Consider the following 7523-nt stretch of genomic DNA (forward strand, 5'->3'; position numbering starts at 1 on the left):
ATAGCCCCGGAGCTCCATAGCCCCGGAGCTCCATAGCCCCAGAGCTCCATACTTCCATAGCCCCAGAGCTCCATAGCTCCATACTTCCATAGCTCCAGCCGCGGAGGGTGCTGGCTGGTGGCTCCATAGCTCCATACTTCCATACTTGCAGCCACGGAGTTGGCTAAAATTGCACTAAGTGCGAAAGCCCATTCATTTACAACGGCGTGTCCGCCAGGCGGCGACATTTCCCCGTTACCGGTGGCTGCGCGGCGGGTGAGTGACAGAGCTTATCCGAGCGGCTGGAACTCTGCGCCGGCGTGGTCGAGCGTGAGGCCCCGGCCCTTTGGCTGCCTGGTACCTAAAACACTTCCATTGATCCAGCCACGGAGGGTGCTGGCTGGTGGCTCCATAGCTCCATAGCTCCATAGCACCAGAGCTCCATAGCTCCATAGCACCAGAGCTCCATAGCTCCATAGCACCAGAGCTCCATAGCTCCATAGCACCAGAGCTCCATAGCTCCATAGCACCAGAGCTACATAGCTCCATAGCACCAGAGCTCCATAGCTCCATAGCACCAGAGCTCCATAGCTCCATAGCACCAGAGCTCCATAGCTCCATAGCACCAGGGCTCCATAGCTCCATAGCTCCAGGGCTCCATAGCTCCAGGGCTCCATAGCTCCATAGCTCCAGGGCTCCATAGCTCCATACCTCCAGAGCTCCATAGCTCCAGCCTGGGTGGCTGGTGGCTCCATAGCTCCATACTTCCATAGCTCCAGTCAGAGAGTTGGCGAAAATTGCACTAAGTGCGAAAGCCCATTCATTTACAACGGCGTGTCCGCCAGGCGGCGACATTTCCCCGTTACCGGTGGCTGCGTGGCGGGTGAGTGACAGAGCTTATCCGAGCGGCTGGAACTCTGCGCCGGCGTGGTCGAGCGTGAGGCCCCGGCCCTTTGGCTGCCTGGTACCTAAAACACTTCCATTGATCCAGCCACGGAGGGTGCTGGCTGGTGGCTCCATAGCTCCATAGCTCCATAGCACCAGAGCTCCATAGCTCCATAGCACCAGAGCTCCATAGCTCCATAGCACCAGAGCTCCATAGCTCCATAGCACCAGAGCTCCATAGCTCCATAGCACCAGAGCTACATAGCTCCATAGCACCAGAGCTCCATAGCTCCATAGCACCAGAGCTCCATAGCTCCATAGCACCAGAGCTCCATAGCTCCATAGCACCAGAGCTCCATAGCTCCATAGCTCCAGGGCTCCATAGCTCCAGGGCTCCATAGCTCCATAGCTCCAGGGCTCCATACCTCCAGAGCTCCATAGCTCCAGCCTGGGTGGCTGGTGGCTCCATAGCTCCATACTTCCATAGCTCCAGTCAGAGAGTTGGCGAAAATTGCACTAAGTGCGAAAGCCCATTCATTTACAACGGCGTGTCCGCCAGGCGGCGACATTTCCCCGTTACCGGTGGCTGCGTGGCGGGTGAGTGACAGAGCTTATCCGAGCGGCTGGAACTCTGCGCCGGCGTGGTCGAGCGTGAGGCCCCGGCCCTTTGGCTGCCTGGTACCTAAAACACTTCCATTGATCCAGCCACGGAGGGTGCTGGCTGGTGGCTCCATAGCTCCATAGCTCCATAGCACCAGAGCTCCAGAGCTCCATAGCACCAGAGCTCCATAGCTCCATAGCACCAGAGCTCCATAGCTCCATAGCACCAGAGCTCCATAGCTCCATAGCACCAGAGCTCCATAGCTCCATAGCACCAGAGCTCCATAGCTCCATAGCACCAGAGCTCCATAGCTCCATAGCACCAGAGCTCCATAGCTCCATAGCACCAGAGCTCCATAGCTCCATAGCACCAGAGCTCCATAGCTCCATAGCACCAGAGCTCCATAGCTCCATAGCACCAGAGCTCCATAGCTCCATAGCTCCAGCCTGGGTGGCTGGTGGCTCCATAGCTCCATACTTCCATAGCTCCAGTCAGAGAGTGTGCTAAAATTGCACTAAGTGCGAAAGCCCATTCATTTACAACGGCGTGTCCACAAGGCGGCGACATTTCCCCGTTACCGGTGGCTGCGCGGCGGGTGAGTGACAGAGCTTATCCGAGCGGCTGGAACTCTGCGCCGGCGTGGTCGAGCGTGAGGCCTCGGCCCTTTGGCTGCCTGGTACCTAAAACACTTCCATTGATCCAGCCACGGAGGGTGCTGGCTGGTGGCTCCATAGCTCCATACCTCCAGAGCTCCAGAGCTCCATAGCACCAGAGCTCCATAGCTCCATCGCACCAGAGCTCCATAGCACCAGAGCTCCATAGCTCCATAGCACCAGAGCTCCATAGCTCCATAGCACCAGAGCTCCATAGCTCCATAGCACCAGAGCTCCATAGCTCCATAGCTCCATAGCACCAGAGCTCCATAGCTCCATAGCACCAGAGCTCCATAGCTCCATAGCACCAGAGCTCCATAGCTCCATAGCACCAGAGCTCCATAGCTCCATAGCACCAGAGCTCCATAGCTCCATAGCTCCAGCCTGGGTGGCTGGTGGCTCCATAGCTCCATACTTCCATAGCTCCAGTCAGAGAGTGTGCTAAAATTGCACTAAGTGCGAAAGCCCATTCATTTACAACGGCGTGTCCACAAGGCGGCGACATTTCCCCGTTACCGGTGGCTGCGCGGCGGGTGAGTGACAGAGCTTATCCGAGCGGCTGGAACTCTGCGCCGGCGTGGTCGAGCGTGAGGCCTCGGCCCTTTGGCTGCCTGGTACCTAAAACACTTCCATTGATCCAGCCACGGAGGGTGCTGGCTGGTGGCTCCATAGCTCCATACCTCCAGAGCTCCAGAGCTCCATAGCACCAGAGCTCCATAGCTCCATAGCACCAGAGCTCCATAGCACCAGAGCTCCATAGCTCCATAGCACCAGAGCTCCATAGCTCCATAGCACCAGAGCTCCATAGCTCCATAGCACCAGAGCTCCATAGCTCCATAGCTCCATAGCACCAGAGCTCCATAGCTCCATAGCACCAGAGCTCCATAGCTCCATAGCACCAGAGCTCCATAGCTCCATAGCACCAGAGCTCCATAGCTCCATAGCACCAGAGCTCCATAGCTCCATAGCACCAGAGCTCCATAGCTCCATAGCACCAGAGCTCCATAGCTCCATAGCACCAGAGCTCCATAGCTCCATAGCACCAGAGCTCCATAGCTCCATAGCACCAGAGCTCCATAGCTCCATAGCACCAGAGCTCCATAGCTCCATAGCTCCAGCCTGGGTGGCTGGTGGCTCCATAGCTCCATACTTCCATAGCTCCAGTCAGAGAGTGTGCTAAAATTGCACTAAGTGCGAAAGCCCATTCATTTACAACGGCGTGTCCACAAGGCGGCGACATTTCCCCGTTACCGGTGGCTGCGCGGCGGGTGAGTGACAGAGCTTATCCGAGCGGCTGGAACTCTGCGCCGGCGTGGTCGAGCGTGAGGCCTCGGCCCTTTGGCTGCCTGGTACCTAAAACACTTCCATTGATCCAGCCACGGAGGGTGCTGGCTGGTGGCTCCATAGCTCCATACCTCCAGAGCTCCAGAGCTCCATAGCACCAGAGCTCCATAGCTCCATAGCACCAGAGCTCCATAGCACCAGAGCTCCATAGCTCCATAGCACCAGAGCTCCATAGCTCCATAGCACCAGAGCTCCATAGCTCCATAGCACCAGAGCTCCATAGCTCCATAGCTCCATAGCACCAGAGCTCCATAGCTCCATAGCACCAGAGCTCCATAGCTCCATAGCACCAGAGCTCCATAGCTCCATAGCACCAGAGCTCCATAGCTCCATAGCACCAGAGCTCCATAGCTCCATAGCACCAGAGCTCCATAGCTCCATAGCACCAGAGCTCCATAGCTCCATAGCACCAGAGCTCCATAGCTCCATAGCACCAGAGCTCCATAGCTCCATAGCACCAGAGCTCCATAGCTCCATAGCACCAGAGCTCCATAGCTCCATAGCACCAGAGCTCCATAGCTCCATAGCACCAGAGCTCCATAGCTCCATAGCACCAGAGCTCCATAGCTCCATAGCACCAGAGCTCCATAGCTCCATACTTCCATAGCTCCGGAGCTCCATGGCTCCATACTTCCATAGCTCCAGCCTGGCTGGCTGGTGGCTCCATAGCTCCATACATCCATAGCTCCATAGCTCCCTACTTCCATAGCTCCATAGCTCCAGAGCTCCAGAGCTCCATTGCTCCATAGCTCCATAGCTCCATACTACCATACTTCCATACTTCCATAGCTCCATAGCTCCGTACTTCCATAGCTCCATAGCTCCATACTTCCATACTTCCATAGCTCCATAGCTCCATAGCTCCATACTTCCATAGCTCCATAGCTCCATAGCTCCATAGCCCCAGAGCTCCATAGCTCCATAGCTCCATAGCTCCATAGCTCCATAGCTCCATAGCTCCAGAGCTCCATACTTCCAGAGCTCCAGAGCTCCAGCCTGGCTGGTGGCTCCATAGCTCCATACTTGCAGCCACGGAGCTGGCGAAAATTGCACTAAGTGCGAAAGCCCATTCATTTACAAGGGCGTGTCCACAAGGCGGCGACATTTCCCCGTTACCGGTGGCTGCTTAGCGGGAGAGTGGCAGAGCTTATCCGAGCGGCTGGAACTCTGCGCCGGCGTGGTCGAGCGGCTGGCCTCGGTAGTTGAGGTACCAGGGGCGGGCTGGGGAGCTCCAGGCGGGGCTTGTGAGAGAGTGAAGCCGAGCGGCTGGAACTCTGGGCCGGCCTGGTCGAGCGGCTGGCCTCGGTAGTTGAGGTACCAGGGGCGGGCTGGGGAGCTCCAGGCGGGGCTTGTGAGAGAGTGTAGCCGAGCGGCTGGAACTCTGGGCCGGCGTGGTTGAGCAGCATGCCCGCGGAGGTGGCTCTTCCATAGGCAGGGAGGGTGCTGGAGCTCCACACTTCCATAGGCAGGGAGGGTGCTGGAGCTCCACACTTCCATAGGCAGGGAGGGTGCTGGAGCTCCACACTTCCATAGGCAGGGAGGGTGCTGGAGCTCCACACTTCCCTAGGCACGGAGGGTGCTGGAGCTCCACACTTCCATAGGCAGGGAGGGTGCTGGAGCTCCACACTTCCATAGGCAGGGAGGGTGCTGGAGCTCCACACTTCCATAGGCAGGGAGGGTGCTGGAGCTCCACACTTCCATAGGCAGGGAGGGTGCTGGAGCTCCACACTTCCATAGGCAGGGAGGGTGCTGGAGCTCCACACTTCCATAGGCAGGGAGGGTGCTGGAGCTCCACACTTCCATAGGCAGGGAGGGTGCTGGAGCTCCACACTTCCATAGGCAGGGAGGGTGCTGGAGCTCCACACTTCCATAGGCAGGGAGGGTGCTGGAGCTCCACACTTCCATAGGCAGGGAGGGTGCTGGAGCTCCACACTTCCATAGGCAGGGAGGGTGCTGGAGCTCCACACTTCCATAGGCAGGGAGGGTGCTGGAGCTCCACACTTCCATAGGCAGGGAGGGTGCTGGAGCTCCACACTTCCATAGGCAGGGAGGGTGCTGGAGCTCCACACTTCCCTAGGCACGGAGGGTGCTGGAGCTCCACACTTCCATAGGCAGGGAGGGTGCTGGAGCTCCACACTTCCATAGGCAGGGAGGGTGCTGGAGCTCCACACTTCCATAGGCAGGGAGGGTGCTGGAGCTCCACACTTCCATAGGCAGGGAGGGTGCTGGAGCTCCACACTTCCATAGGCAGGGAGGGTGCTGGAGCTCCACACTTCCATAGGCAGGGAGGGTGCTGGAGCTCCACACTTCCCTAGGCAGGGAGGGTGCTGGAGCTCCACACTTCCATAGGCAGGGAGGGTGCTGGAGCTCCACACTTCCATAGGCAGGGAGGGTGCTGGAGCTCCACACTTCCATAGGCAGGGAGGGTGCTGGAGCTCCACACTTCCATAGGCAGGGAGGGTGCTGGAGCTCCACACTTCCATAGGCAGGGAGGGTGCTGGAGCTCCACACTTCCATAGGCAGGGAGGGTGCTGGAGCTCCACACTTCCATAGGCAGGGAGGGTGCTGGAGCTCCACACTTCCATAGGCAGGGAGGGTGCTGGAGCTCCACACTTCCATAGGCAGGGAGGGTGCTGGAGCTCCACACTTCCATAGGCAGGGAGGGTGCTGGAGCTCCACACTTCCATAGGCAGGGAGGGTGCTGGAGCTCCACACTTCCATAGGCAGGGAGGGTGCTGGAGCTCCACACTTCCATAGGCAGGGAGGGTGCTGGAGCTCCACACTTCCATAGGCAGGGAGGGTGCTGGAGCTCCACACTTCCATAGGCAGGGAGGGTGCTGGAGCTCCACACTTCCATAGGCAGGGAGGGTGCTGGAGCTCCACACTTCCATAGGCAGGGAGGGTGCTGGAGCTCCACACTTCCATAGGCAGGGAGGGTGCTGGAGCTCCACACTTCCATAGGCAGGGAGGGTGCTGGAGCTCCACACTTCCATAGGCAGGGAGGGTGCTGGAGCTCCACACTTCCATAGGCAGGGAGGGTGCTGGAGCTCCACACTTCCATAGGCAGGGAGGGTGCTGGAGCTCCACACTTCCATAGGCAGGGAGGGTGCTGGAGCTCCACACTTCCATAGGCAGGGAGGGTGCTGGAGCTCCACACTTCCATAGGCAGGGAGGGTGCTGGAGCTCCACACTTCCATAGGCAGGGAGGGTGCTGGAGCTCCACACTTCCATAGGCAGGGAGGGTGCTGGAGCTCCACACTTCCATAGGCAGGGAGGGTGCTGGAGCTCCACACTTCCATAGGCAGGGAGGGTGCTGGAGCTCCACACTTCCATAGGCAGGGAGGGTGCTGGAGCTCCACACTTCCATAGGCAGGGAGGGTGCTGGAGCTCCACACTTCCATAGGCAGGGAGGGTGCTGGAGCTCCACACTTCCATAGGCAGGGAGGGTGCTGGAGCTCCACACTTCCATAGGCAGGGAGGGTGCTGGAGCTCCACACTTCCATAGGCAGGGAGGGTGCTGGAGCTCCACACTTCCATAGGCAGGGAGGGTGCTGGAGCTCCACACTTCCATAGGCAGGGAGGGTGCTGGAGCTCCACACTTCCATAGGCAGGGAGGGTGCTGGAGCTCCACACTTCCATAGGCAGGGAGGGTGCTGGAGCTCCACACTTCCATAGGCAGGGAGGGTGCTGGAGCTCCACACTTCCATAGGCAGGGAGGGTGCTGGCACATCCACACTTCCAGCCACGGAGCATGCTGGCACTTCCACCTTGCTTGCTAAGTCGGCGTGATCTTGCCCAAAAAGTCCCTCCTCACCTCCAGCTGGAAGTGGAAAAAAATCCTCCACCTGCTTGGCCGAGGTTCTGGAAGCCAGCAGCTCGCAGAATGTTGCCAAAGTTTCACTGGAAGGAAAAGAAAAGAGAAGACCGAGTGCGCATTTCACCTACCGCCGAATGTCCACAAGAGGGAAGTGTCACTCCGTCGCAGAATCTGCGCCGACGCACTCGGCACCCTTCGAATTTATGGTGCCGGTGCGGGTGTTCTGGGTGCAAAAAGGCCGCCC

The sequence above is a fragment of the Syngnathus leptorhynchus genome, unplaced genomic scaffold (assembly GCF_054491065.1).
Source record: "Syngnathus leptorhynchus isolate UIUO unplaced genomic scaffold, UIUO_Slep HiC_scaffold_435, whole genome shotgun sequence".
Classification (NCBI taxonomy): Eukaryota; Metazoa; Chordata; class Actinopteri; order Syngnathiformes; family Syngnathidae; genus Syngnathus; species Syngnathus leptorhynchus.